General features: G+C 38.9%; 1 pseudogene; it reads left to right on the top strand.

Annotated features, from left to right (window-relative positions):
- The first annotated feature begins 2123 nt into the window (after window positions 1-2123).
- On the top strand, window positions 2124-10520 carry LOC140926177 (uncharacterized; annotated as a pseudogene).
- Window positions 10521-15219: the final 4699 nt, after the last annotated feature.

A 15219-nucleotide genomic window follows, 5' to 3' on the forward strand; every position in this document is an offset into this window, starting at 1 on the left:
TGAAGTTTCTTTATGAAAATCTTAATCACTCATCCAAAATATTACAACTTGGAAACGAATTTTGCTACAAGACGAAAAGCCATTTTTGCTATGGGAAATTTCTGGTGACGAATTATAGCAAAACGTGCCTTTTTTTCAGTAAACCGGCTTACGACATCGTAAAATTTTGCGATGGTTTAGAGCGTAACGAAAAAAGGGGCACCCAACGACGATTTTTGGAAAATATCTGTTCGGAAGACGATTTGAGATCTAGAATTTTCGGAACATTTGTTGTTAAATTTCTTGCTTGCCTGCCTCTACTAGGATTTTCGAACCCCCCCAAAATGGTATAGCCCATTTTTAACGGATTTTTACCCTAAAAAGGTCACCTAGAATTTTCGAGCGCCTTTTTTCTGGCTGAAATTTTCGAAAAGGTAAGTTTTGATCCCTATAATTTTCGGATCATTAGACTTTCAGTTAGGAAATCCGAACAGATGAAAAATTTTTAGGGGATGAAAATAGGCCTCGACCTACCGTTTAAATACTAACATACGTTCAACAATGCTATGTTTGAGTGGTTTTGAACTAAATTCTCGTTGGGTGCCCCTGACGAAAAGCTTACGTGTCCGGAAAGTTTTATAACTATGGACTTTTAAGATCCAACGACGCGATTGCAACGAGAACGAAGTGAAGTTTAATAAGTTCTAATTCAGCTTTATCGTAATTATTCCTACGCACTTACTTTTTTCAAATATGTATGCGAACCCTCCTGAAGTTGAATTCCAAGGCACAATAAAATAAAACTCAGAAACAGAAAATGTCTTCGTTGCTTGTTTACGTTCTCCATACTAAACGTGAAATTAGAAGGAGTACCCAACGTAGCCGCTCGACAAAATATCCTCCCTTCTGGCAGAATTTGAGCTAGCTGGGAAGTAAAATCTAAATGAGCGCCCCGCTAGCTGAAAATGTGGAAAATTTATGCCTGTTCTGGCTGGATACAAAATGTAATTTTTTTCTCCTGGCAATCGCATTGTATTTTTTTTCTCGTGGATAGCCGAGGGTGCGAAGCAAGTAAGTCGGAGTGAAAATCACCCCACGCAAGCTTTGAAAATGACACCTTTTGGCAGTAAAAACGGCAATTTGTTTGGGTGTGTCAATAAAAGCAAGCAAAAAGTCCTGCTACTGTGAATGCTTGTAAAAGATACACGTCGTGAAAACACCCATTCAGCTCATTCAAATTTTAGTTTTAGGATTCCTTTATATCACTTAGATATCATGCCTCGAAATACCAAGAAAAATTGGAAAGAAAAATAATCAGGCTTTTTAGTTCTCACTTGTAAATTACGTCTGTGTACTGACAAGCTATGGTGTGACCTCGTTGATATGGGGCTATTATAATTTTTCAGTGTAAAAAAGCAGCGTACATAAAAACAAGAAAGCAAAGAGATTGATTAATAAGAGCCACTAAAATGGCACGGAAACTCTTTCAAATGCCATACATACGAGGTTTAACTCTGTGAACATTTCTTACCTTCCGTCTTTGAACCAATGCATGAAATACAACAAAGGGAACAGCTGACAATTCATTGGTCAACTGAGACACGTTCTAACCAATCATCAGAAAGTTCAACTTGTTATTGCATCATGTCATTTATTAGCCTCGAACAAGCCTTTTCTTGATACTGCGCAACCATGTTATTGGTCGATACAAAAATCTCTGACATCCGTATTTACTGCACATGTAACCTCTTTTCAAACGTGTTTTAAACATGAAAGTGTAATGTTGATTCAATACCGATAAATAGTTCTTTGGTGGAGCCAAGATATTCATTCTAATCTCGCTCCTGGAATCAGACTGCAGCAACACTAAAACTGAAAGGTTAGTACTAAATTCGTCATTTGTCTCCCTTTTTTTTCCCATAGCGTGAATTCTAGATCGGTCTTGATTAAACTTGGGAAAAGACTGAAAAAGTCATTTATTTCATTTTATTTATTTATTTCCCACTCCATTATAAATAGTCAAGATAAATTACAGACAACGTTAGTACTTGAGTCATAGAAAGTTTACAATACGTGATAAAATTCAGTTAAGATCATTACATTTAAATACGATTGTCACAAAGAATAAAAAAAACTCAGCTAAAATGACGCAAGTAGGTTCACTAGCAGAGAGCGAAAAGAAAGACAAGAAGCGCCGATATTTGCTGCGCAAAACTTCTTAAAGCTCCGTTAAAGCTTCCAGAAAATCGCCCGGCGAGCACTCGCGAAGTGATGGACTCTTTAGAATGCATAGCTTTTTCATATTTTGAAATTGTATGCCACAATACGAATATCAATGTTAATGTTAACATTTGTTTAATAAGTAAAGAATTATAATGAATTGAAATATTTGTTTTTAATTATATTTTTTTAATATTTGAATTAATAAAACTTTGTATATTTCTGTGTATAGAAACAAATACCTGGCATTATGATATTGTGTCACTCAGTGACTAACATTTTAACATGCTATCATTTTTCCAGATCCCGAGGTATAACGAGGCCCAAGAGAGCAGTATGAAAATACCACTGTACCTCGCGATTTATGCACTCTTGATTACTTTGTGTTCCACGAAAAACAACAGCAGCAGCAACAAAACCCCTGGGAAAAAGGTATATTATAAATTAATACAAAAGTTTGGAATTTCTATTTCTAACCTTCTGGTCCATCGCTATGACAGAACCATCAAATCTAAACGTTTCCTGATTACTAAACTGCCGCTTGTAAATAAAGCTCTGTGCTTATACATCTTCGTAAAATGCTTTTAGGAGGGCTTCTCAACGGAGGGGCTTATCTCAGAAAGGGCTTTTAGCCGGATTAGGAAAAGCGCTTTTAAACATGCTTTAGTAGTGCTAATCAAAGTACTTTTTGCATTTAGTGGTTTATAATGAAGCTTCAAAATTTAATTATCAATCGAATTCATTTCAATACAAGCTAAAGGAGGGCTAACATCCGGGGGCTCATAATCGGACGTATTCATTCTTTTTTGTTCATGGGCCTATAACTGAGGAAGCTTATAGGTGGAGGGAAGGGGTGGGGAGGCTTATAACCAGCAGATTATAGTGCTCTATTTTTGGCTGATGTCAAATGGTCAGTAGCGGATGCAAAAACTAACCACTTAAATGAGTTCCTCTATCGGGGGGACTCGGAACCATGACATCATACCGGTCAGAGAGGTTACTATCGCAAAAAAAATGCGGAACTTAACCGAGGAGAAGGCCATAAAGTTATGTCGGAAGCAAGCTGTAAAGACCGAGAAACTTTTGCGGATTATTAAAGTGAATTCCCCCCCCCCCCCCCCCCCCACCACAGCTGGGGACATATAAAATATCCTCTTTCAGAAGTCAGCAACGCCATTATTATTTCTATTCCTATCTCCAATCTCCCATACTTCGTATTACGATATAAGTGACAGCGACAGTCAGCAAATATTATCAGGCTTATTCTTGTTTTTCTCATTACTCAAAGCAGTTAGTCTGTCGATTTATTGATCGACTAATGGGTTTATGCTCCTTAATAATAGTGTACCCAACAGACGTCGTTTGGGTCACGTGGTCAGAGTGCTTGCTTCTGTGCACCAGGAATTCCAGGGATCCCAGGAAGCCCTGGACCCGCGGGACCACCCGGAAATCATGGACCTGAGGGACCCACGGGCCCAAGAGGAAACACAGGTGATAAAGGATCTCGTGGGAAGCAAGGACCTAAAGGCGATACAGGACCCTCGGGTTCGACGGGTCTACCAGGAAGCAAAGGTGAACCGGGCCTCCAAGGACGACCTGGACCATCAGGACCATCCGGCAAACAAGGACCTAAAGGAACAAAGGGTCTTACAGGAAACAAAGGGGACAAAGGATCTTGTGGAACGCAAGGATCTAAAGGAGACACAGGACCCTCGGGACCAGCTGGACCAGGGGGTCCAACAGGAAACAAAGGTGAACCAGGTGCTCGTGGTATTCAAGGTCCCAAGGGAACTCCTGGATCGGCAGGTGCCTCGCAAAGTACCTGGAAACAGTGCGTTTTTAAGAATATAGATGACAACAGAGACACTGGTTTGATCAAGGTATACAATCAATTGAATGGTCCTGAATATCATGCTTTTTGTCTTAAGATAGAGCCTCCTAGGCCTAGCAGGATTTTGTTTCATAACTGTATGTTACACATAATTAAAGCGAGGAAAGTACGCTAAACGGACAGCTTAGTCATTAAAAAGCTGCTAAAAACCGTATCCATTATTTTTAAACAATACTTTACGACTCATGTATTTTGGGCAACAAGCCATTTTCTACCTTAACAATTTTCAAATTCGTATTATTAATCCGCTTAATCTTCATAAGATGTCTTACTATTTTGACTTAGACTTAAATAACTTCCTTAAATAAGTGTCACTATTTTTAGACAAAGTTGCAATGCGCATTTTTTCTTACTTCTGTATGTCAGGAGCCTGTTATACGTAACTAGGAGCTTGCAACTCCCATACTTAGCCTGTGCAACTTTGTTTTCACAGATCAAGTTATTTTGAGCAGGATCATTTTTGAGCAGTTTCTCCCCGTAAAAAATGGAAGCGCCGTTCCGTACGCATGCGCATACATAGGACGATAATTACAAAAAGAAAAAGTACCAATGCAATCAAAACATCAGGAACACTTTTTTCTAGTGTCAGGTTCTTGATGACTGATTTGTGTTTGATATTCAAATTCGCAGGAAAATCGATCTAAAAATAAACTGGTGTGTGAAAACGCCATTGCATGGGCACAAAGGAGTTGCTCGCTCCGGTTTATGGGCTCCTGCTGTGTATGTTTCTTTGTGCAGTATTGGTAATAATTATTGTTATGTTGCTTGTATACATACTTTTGCGGGCAGTGTTTACATACAAAAGAGTTCAAATTCCTCAGGACTGGCCTTGAACACCAACATGGTCGCACAAAAGCCTCACAGGCTGAAGAAAAGCAGCTGAAAAAATCATACTTAGGGTTTTTGCTGAAAAACCATCTCCTTCCTGTACACTATCTTGGATTTTACCGATCTGGCTGGATAGTTTTGATTGATACTGAAATTCTCATTACGAAGGAAAGGGTCTGGCCTGTCAGTTCTGACAAATGGAAAGCGCCCTAAATAAATATGCAAAAACGCTACAAAGCATGATAAGGCAGTAACAATGGCTTTCGATTTATTAGGTTAAGAAAGTTCTCCATCATCAGTTTCCAAGGTCCTAAATTCTTTAGCTCTCCCAGTTTTGAAATTCGAAAAGCAACAAGTACCGCTTCAGTTTTGCTGTAAGCTGAAAGTATTCCTCTGATCATAATTATTCATTTATTTTTTCTTTACCTCTGCTTTTCATTTTCGTTTTTTCCTCAGTTTTTTGCCTTTCGCTTTTTTTACCCTAACTATGATTAATACGATTATCATATATATTTTAAGATTTACTGTGGCTCTGCCATTGATTTTTGCATGTATAATATTCTGTTCATATTTTGTTGTAACAATTGACCTGAGAAAGCCCATTCCTTATGTAAGTCCGGTGGTTTCTCTTGAGCTTCCTCGCCATTAGCTTTTCAAATACTTAGATTTTCTTCTTTTTGTACGTTTTTAATGGCAAAACAATAAACTGAACTAGTTCTTTCAATCTCTCCGTAGGAATGTATTTTCAAGAAAACATCGGACAAAACAGCGTTGCGTGTCTTTTGGAATGGCGACTTCCGCGTCGCTAACTGCCCCAGCTGTTGCAGTCGGTGGTATTTCACCTTCAATGGTGCAGAGTGCTCATCTCCGTCAGCCTATTGACGGTATATTTATTGTGTGGAATAACATTAAATTTCAAAGAAATCCTCATCGCCCACGTCACATCGAAGGAATCTGTGAGAAACTCCGCAAGGGTACTGTTAGGGTGGGATTCTGGGTCGGTAAGTGTGTCGGTACTGGCGCCGGCTACAAGGGCGGAGACGCGGCCACGGGCTTCCATTCAGTGTCCCGGATCTACGTGGAAGAAGTGTCTCCTCCACAGGCCTGAAGGAGAAGCTTTTTGTCGTTCCATTCTTTTTCATTGTTTTAAATTTCTCAAAACTGCTAATGGATTAAAGGAGTACTATAATTGTAGAAATTCAAAAACAAACTAAACTAGATGAAAAAATAAAGTTTAGTTTCAAGACTGCAAAGAAATGCTGTTTTGTCAATTAACATGGCCGCTGTGACGTCAGCTGTAAACCAGCAATAGGGAGCTTCAGCAACGACGACGGCGACGGCAACGAGAACGGCAAAAAAAACAATGGGTTTAGATTGGCAAAAAAACAACTTTGCACGAGTATCATGCTTTTTTGTACATGTCGTAGCCGTCGTTGCACGACCACAACGTGAAAGTGGCTAATTTCACGTTTTGTCCAGGACGGGAACATAAAACAACAATTTTGCTTTTCTTTTCCTGAACTTTGATACAATCCTTTAGAATTCAACTCCAAAGAAATTTGCCAATATTTGACGAATTAAACGAGTTGGAATAAGCGCGATAAAGTTTGAGGCAGCGCAAATTCACTTTTTAAGTGACGTTTTCGTAGCCGTCGCCATCGTTGTTGCTTAAGCTCATGAATGAATGAGTCAAGAACCTTCCACACCCCGGCGGTAAACATCGCTTTTACTCTCACCTCATAAAGATGAGGTCCGAATTTTTTAACCTACCAAACTTTGATCCCAATACATTAGATACCACTAAAGTAAATAAAACATCGTAGCTTTTAGCTTTTCAGTTGGCAACATTCTCTTCAAAACTCGCAAAAACTAGAGTTATATACGATTTTTCTTTTTAATATGAATAAGCCACTTTAAAATATCTCGCCCCTTACAAGAAAACACCTGAGAGGACTGGTCAAACTATAGACAAGAAAACCGTGCTCAACATACCAGTTTGGCTTAATCTTGCGTTAAACTTGACCATTTTTCGAGGAACCGGGCCCAGGTTTTAATCTCGTTACTGTGAGAAAATCCAACAAATTGATGTTGCCTGCAATCAGCAAGAACAACAACTGATGGCTTTATTTGAATGACCCTAAACTTTACTTATTTTTGCAAAAGCGTGCCAAAACACTAAGATCATGATTAAAAACTACATTAATAATAGTTTATCCCCAAAATTGAACTGACAAGATGATATGAATTCAATGATTTCTTTGTTAATAAGCTCGGTAATAAGGAACGAAGCAGTTTTCATAATTTTCATGATCAATTCGTTAACGGATAGTTGCTTACTGTTTGGAATTAGAGACTGTACCTTAATTTAAAAGTTCTCTCTCATTTTTTGAGTATTTGTAGCAGTAAAAAAATAAGAAAAGGAATTACGTCTTTGATTGATTATATCACAAGAAGGGCAATGTCTGTCGACTCTATTTATTTGACTGTATTTGCCAATCTCCATCATCAGCTTGTGACGGATTGCATAAAGGTATGACACCTATCTCATCACTGAATTAAATTGCGAATTCAAACGTTTTCTAAAAGTAATGAAAGTGAAAAGTGAAAAGTTATGTCTATGTTCATTATCAAGGCTTACTAAAGTTCTATTATCACAGAAGAAAATGACGTTGTTTCTATAGAGATTCTGAAAAGTTTTATTCATTTCTTTGTTTTCCATTTTTCATAACCTTAGGTTAGTCGGGCGATGAAACAAATCACTTCATGCGCATCACCTTACTAGAAAATGAATCTGTCAAATTGTCAAATTTGAGATAAAGAATAATTTTTTCTTCATAAATTTCATGACGCTCTAATGAGAAGAATATCAGGGTGTATTCACTTCTCGTGACTTTTTTCATAGTTCTCTTTTGTCGTCTTACTTCTATAGTTAATTATAGAGGTACGAAAAGTGTTATAGTTGTTACTTTAGTAAATTCTATTGGGAAATTTGTCTCAGAACTTTTAGTTTTAGGCACTATGCAAAGCGGAGATGTTAGAGGCGTTGAATGACATGGAAACTCGTCCATTCATCATACAAGAGGTTTCCTTAACAATCTTCGTTTTCTTTCTTTGACCAATTACCTGAATATATAATAAAGAAAAAAGGCGCCAATTCAATGGTGAAATGAGATTCGTTTTAACCAGTTAGAAAGTTTAACTTTCTCTTACATCATTCTCCTTTTTCAGCTTTGAACGAGTTCTTTTTCTTGTAACTGTGCAATCATATTATTGGGTAGTTCATGGCTCTGTGATATCCGTACACGTAATCTCTTTACTAACGTGTTTTGTAACATGATGAGTATGTTTAGAGTAGATAAATAGTTCTTTTAGTATCGCAGAGAAGCTAATTCTAATCTCATCTCCTCGGATGACTGTAGCAGCTCTCTAACTGATACTGAATGTAAGTACTGAATTTGTGTTGTAATTAAAGTTCGTCCTCAATTCTTTTGCTGCTCATGCGACTTAATATGCACGACACTATATGTTGCTTAGGATGCACTGACTCAAACAACTGTTATATTTAATCTGTGAACTTTTAACTTCAACGAAAAGGTTTTTGAACTAAACGACTAGTGAGGGGAGCAAAATTCCTAAACAATCTCAGGAGTGAACGGTATGGACAGAATGAAATGTTTTAGTCGAATATCTAGAGGGATTTCCAAGTTATAAACACTATAACCTACTGACCTTTTAAAGTAAAGACGTATCGATTTATATCCGCGGATAGCGGATAGTTATTTGTTGGTGTAGGGCAGAACTTTGTGTGTCTCTGCTATCATTTTTTGCGAAAAATCGGATCCTTGCGAGGGGATCGGAGGCGAAGCATCAAATCTCTCCTAATTCAGTATTCAGCAAATCATGTTCTGTTGAATAAATACATCTTAAACGCTTAAAGTTATTAGTGTTTGTCCTGTTTAGTTTTATTAAAAAATTCAATTAATTGAAAGTATTTCATAAACTTACTACAATTGGTTTCTTTATACTGAAATTACTTAATATGTGATTGAGTTTTTTTGTGGGTAAAAAAATAAGACAATATATTATAATAATTTATCAATATTGCTTTTCAAGAATTTCAGGAGCCCAAGAGACGCCCAAGACTGCAGTATGAGGATACCGCTGTACATAGCGATGTATGCACTGCTGACCTCTTTGTGTTCTGCAGGTAGAAACAGCAGCAACAACAACCCCCCCAAAAAGAAGGTGAATATGTGAATCCAAACGTCTCGCCTTTCTTTCGCCCTCCAATGATGACAGATCGCCTATGTCCTATTCAATTACAATTCCACTCGGGAAAACTTGGCTGGTGGCTAGCGAATGTAGGATGGTTAATCTAAATATTCTTCGTCGGATTTAAAAAACAAACAGCACTATCTCAGTACATGTATACCCCCAATCTGTAATACATGGTAATACATTACTGTATAGGCTACAGTAACAATAGATAAACACACGTGGACGATTTCCTTTTTGGTATAAGTTAAAGTTACTAGAAAAAGTTTAATAATGCGAGTATCAACTAATACATTTTATACTTCACAATCAACAGACTTCATTTGGGTCATGTGGTCAGAGTGGTTGCTGCTCCGCACCAGGAATTCCAGGGATCCCAGGAAGCCCTGGACCCGCGGGTCCGACCGGCAGTCATGGACCTGAAGGACCCACGGGACCAAGAGGAAACAAAGGTGATGAAGGATCTCGTGGAAAGCAAGGCCCCAAGGGCGATCCAGGTCCCCCGGGACCAGCAGGTCCAACAGGAAGCAAAGGTGAACCAGGGGTTCGAGGACTCCAGGGTCCTCAAGGTCCCTAGGGAACTCCAGGATCCTTGGGACGGAACTGTAGGCAGTGTTTTTTTAAGAGTGTAAATGATGACAGGGACTCTGGTTTGATTAAGGTAAACACTGAACTCCTTCCTAATAATAATTTTAACATTTTTTTAGTTTCATGAATGAATCAGCTGCAAAAAATTTCAAACATCTTGAGAGAACTAGGAAAACATTTAAAGCGGACACCGCAGTCTAATTACTACCGGGATGGCTAAAACACCGCAGCTGTCATTTTTTACAAATAAAATACTCCTACTGTCAACATCAGTTTCAAATAGGCGGAATAAAAAAGTGCATAAAAACCTATTTCAACCAATCAGTTTCAACCTCTATCCCTGTGTTTGCCTCACTAATATTTCTATTTGTTTTAATAGGAATGCGTTTTCAAGAAAACATTCGACAGTACCGCGCTGCGAGTCTTCTGGAATGGAGATTTCCGCATCTCTAACTGCGATGATTGCTGCAACAGGTGGTATTTTACATTCAATGGAGCGGAATGTGCTAGTCCGGGAGCCATTGATGGTATTGTTTACGTGTCGTTAGGTACTAAATGGAGAAAGAATCCACACCGACCACGCCACGTCGAAGGAATCTGCGAGGAGCTCCACAAGGGGACGGTACGCGTGGGATTCTGGGTGGGTAAATGTGCTTCACGAAAACCTGGTGACGCCTACACGGGTTTGAACTCAGTGTCCCGGATGTATGTGGAAGAAGTACCTCCTCCGCAGGCCTAAAATAAAAGATCACGCTGGTCGCCCGCCCTCTTATTGTTTTTTTAAAGGGTGCTTTAAAGTTCTTAATGAATAAGGACTGTCTAAAAGTAAAAAGCGGGTACTGTACATTAAATTCAGTATGGTTGTGGAAGTAGCTGATAAACAGACTGAAGTAAATAAAGGCAACAGATGATGAAGGGTATCATTGATTGAAGCTTTTTTTTGTGACAACATCACGTACCGGTGAAATGCATACTTTAGTCTCAGCAGCCTAATTAGTTCGAATTTCTCTCGTTGTAGAACGACTGTCCAAGAATAGGTGAAAAGCGGTATGCTCATATAAAACATGGTCCATACTACAAAAAAAATAAAGACTAAGGTCATGGCTATTTTTCTTTCTTTTTTAAAATTCATCCTTGTCGATGCAATGTAATGGTTATTCCGCGCACAAAGGACGATAGACAATCATGCTTGTTAAAGTAGCTTTTGTCTCGACGGCCTCGTTAACTCTTCATCCTTAAATTCTGAAGTAAATTATATATTCGTGACGTGGTGCTTGATCATTTATATCATTGGGACTGCGAATAATTGCTAATATTCAGCCACATATAGTTGTTAATTTCAAGGATCAATTATTTTTTCGCTTTTGGTGTTTCGGTACAGTTTCTCGGAGACCATACCGATATTTTTCAACCGCCTTAAGGTGATTCCTTAGTAAAAGAACCTATCATAGATTGTAGATGAAACTTGGTACACTGATGTAAGAAGTCAAGAAGATGATAAAAAAGTAGTAAAAAGTGGGGATTTTGACGTCGCAATGCTGACAAATACGGCTATTTAGGACCCTTTGACAAGAACCGCGCGCAGCCCAAAACTGGACAAAAAGCGAGCCATACATACCTCCATGACTAGTACATTTCAGTGTGAGTATTGTCAATGGCTGCGGTCACATCCACGACGTAACTTAAGTTTAACTTAAGTTAGTCTCAAGTTAAGTGACGTCATACCTAACTGTAGTTAGTGCTTTCGGTCGACATTGCGGTCACACCACGCAGTTAACAACAGTTAGTTCTACTGATTAGCGTATGTAAATTTTCTGTTTCTTGTTTTTGGTTTCCCCCTCGCTTTGCGCTTGGTTTTTATTTTGTATATTTATATATGCTCATCTCGCACCTGCGAAAAGAGGTGTCACATTCTGATTGGTTGTTTGTTTGTAAACTTAAGAGTAACCCACGAACCTGGTTTGGGTATAACTATAGTTAGACCCTGTTTACATGGAGCGGGGGACCCCGGTCTAGTGGGGTAGTTTTCTTTTGTTTTGTGTCCCCCAGAGCGTGAAAACAAAAGAAACCAACCCCACTAGACCGGGGACCCCCACTCCATGTAAACAGGCCCCTAGTCTGTATTGTTTTAGATCATCGAGGCGTAAATTTTCTAACTGTACTAAGGGCCTGTTTACATATGGAGGTGGAAGAGCCCAGGCTGGTGAGGTAACCCGCTTTGGTGGGTAACCCGACTGTCCACATAATCTCTCATTTTTACATGATAGGTTGGGTGACCCGCTGCATGTTACCTCAGCTTTCTGGGATCCCCCACCTCCATGTAAACAAAGAGCAAACAGAGAAGCGCCGAACACATTACCGAAATAGCTAACTATAGTCTTAACTATAGTTAGTTGCCCAGATGTGACGGCAGCCAATGTTTTACATTCAAAAGACGCGATAAAATTAAAACTGGAATGTACTAGTCATAGTATGGTTCGCTTTAATTTGGAAAAATTAGCATAACGTCAAAACAGCGATTGTTACAGCGCCGATTTTTGGCTGCGGTTGGTAAGCTAAGTTTGTCTTGAAATTTCAAGGTGTTGCAGTAAATCAATCTTCATGAAAGTTTCAGACATTATTATATGCATAGTGAAGATTAAGTGACGAGGTTTTAAACGAATTCTGTCGAGTCGTTTTAGAGATATACGGAAAACACTAGAAGTCAAAATTTAGAATAAAGTTGCACTTAGACAGGTAGCGAGAATACAGGTTAGTTCTCAGGATCGCAAGAAACAAAATACACCAAAATTTCCAAGCAGCTAAATATGATATTAAGCTACTTAGGAATAATTTGATTTATTTAAAACTTTTTTATTAAACAATTTCTCACGGCTATTGAAAATGTAAGGTTTGAAATCTATTTACGTTTTAATTGAATTCAAACATACAGAATTTTTTCTCACCGAGGTTATTTGCTAAACACCGCATTTTAAGTTCCTGGTGTCGGATTTTCAGTATCAGGTCTACATCGCGCAAAAATCGGCTTTTATAGATTTCAGATTTTTTGTTTATTGTTGTCATAGTGATAACGATTTCAGGTAAAACTGTATTTTGACAAACCTCAATTCATAGTTAATCACTGGTGAAAACTTTATAGCAATCGGACAAGGATAAAATCATCTTCATGGCGATTGAAAAATATCGGTATGGACTCCGAAAAACTGTAACGAAACATCTTAAACAAGAACTTTCCAGTTTCGTAATAGTTTTACCTGCAATCATACCGACAAAATTAGTTGAGACACTCTGCCCTTAAGGGGCTTTCTGACGTTTTACTGAATTCCAGAGGGGAAAATAAGGCTTTTCCTCAACCATGCAACATTGTGCCGCTGTTAGAGCTACCTTTAGAAAACATAAAACACCCCAACTTTTGAATGAAGGGGACAGGGGAGGGCTGTGGACTATTGTGTTCTCTGGAGTTAGCCTATTTGAGTACAATGTCTCAACAATTTTGTCGGCGATTGTGGCTGCTGCATTAAACAGGGTTTAAAAGACGATTTATTGTCGGGAGTGAACGACAACCCGGGGGTGGTACTGCCATATATGGGCTATATAGGTATGTGCCGCTGTGAAGGGTATGGTTTTCAAGCAGTTTACTCTAGGAAAGGGAATATAAATCAGAACGTTTGGGTCTAGAATAGGGTATCATTTTTCAGGAAACTGATCAGTTGGTTGAAGGTTTTATCTAGACTAGGGAAACAGCTACCCTAGGATAGGGGGGATTTGGGGAGTTTACTCTAGTATAGGGTAGCAAAATTTAGCTGAACTAGCTCTGGTATAGGTTAAGGGTTCCAGGGTCCCGGCGGCACATCCCCACCCAGAAATTCCTAACCCCCCGGGGTTTAATGCAAGTACAGTGTAGAGTTTATTGCACTATTTTTTTTTAAACAAGTACTCACGCGATTTTTCCTTAAAAATATTTGAAAGAAGGAGAAAAGCGTGGAGCGAAAACACAGGGGCTCAAGATGGTGAACGGCCCCTTCTCATGTCCAAGTTTTGAGACCCATTTGTTTTCCTTGGAGGATATGAGGTTTTCAGCGCGAGCCCTTTAATCTAGGATATTCGCCCCTTTCACCTCTGTAATGTTTTTAAAGCGTCTCCCTTTTTTCAAGGAGAAAGGCATAATCTGTAACAACCACACTTGAATTCAATACCAGAGAGTTATCCCCTGATAACTCCAAGATGGTTCTTCCTGTTTCTTTGCCAACAACGTTGTGTTTAACTTAACTGAATAAGCCCCCCACTCTATTTAGCACCCTTCCATTCTCCATTAAACCACCAGTCGAAAGCACACTAAAAAAAAAGTTTTAAATGGAGTACTTACCGTATGAACAGCCTCTTATGATGCTTACGACGAAATAGATTTTACCTGGGGAGCCTCCGGCAGGTTTTTATTATTTTTTTAATACTGGAGGAGGCCTGTTTTTTTTTTTCAAACTCAAGACTCTATCCCCCAAGAAGGGCTGTAGGAAGGCCAAAGAGTGAACCTGTAAAACCTCTGGTGCTCCGCATGGAGAATTGGTTCAAAATCTAAAGGGCGCTGCTAGACTACAGCTGACTCTTCGTGGCTTAAATAAAAATTATAACATTGGACAATCACTCTACACTGTAGAGCTCATACCTGGCCCTGGGGCTAAGGGAAGTAACTTATTCATCCTTGAATCTTAATGCGATTTCTTTTGTTTTACACCCCTCAGCCTTGGACTGAGTGAGTCCAATTCGGTCTGTAACTCAACCGCATACGAGTGATCAACAAAATCGTACGACCGCGTAGCGGGAGTCTGATTTGTTTAATCACGAGTATGATTACAGATCGAATTGGACGTCACGAAGTTCTGTTACCAATTAATCAGAACTTAAACAAAATTTGTGATATATAAGGCTCTTTTTTAAATCAAAACACAAGAAATTCCAAGATTTTTTGGCTAGCAGTGAAAAAAAAAAAGCCATTTAAGCGCGCGCGTGATGGTGCGTACTGTCCAATTACTTAGGCATGACGCGTTCTGTCCTAGCTATGAAACTGTCCTATTATGGCTGAAATCAGGGCAGTTGATAGCCAATCAGATTTGAGAATATTGTTATAGTTATGATTATGGGAGTATATTGGCCGCGTGTCAGCAGTGAGCCAGTTCTCAAACAACAAGGGTAAACCTATCATGTGTTGGGTTCGGAAATGAGGTGACCCATCCCTGCAATGGGAGTGAGATTTGCTAACCCTCCCCTTGACCTTGGCCTAAAATATCATGACCCTCCCCCTCTTGTATAAATGATAAAATCTAGCTCTTGCAATACACTAGGATGAATCTGTATTATGAAAGCTGAAAATATATTTCTAATCTGTTCTTTGTAATGCCATATACACACATTTTAGATGACAGCATTAAGAGTCCGACTCT

This window comes from Porites lutea, chromosome 2 (genome assembly GCF_958299795.1).
Source record: "Porites lutea chromosome 2, jaPorLute2.1, whole genome shotgun sequence".
Classification (NCBI taxonomy): Eukaryota; Metazoa; Cnidaria; class Anthozoa; order Scleractinia; family Poritidae; genus Porites; species Porites lutea.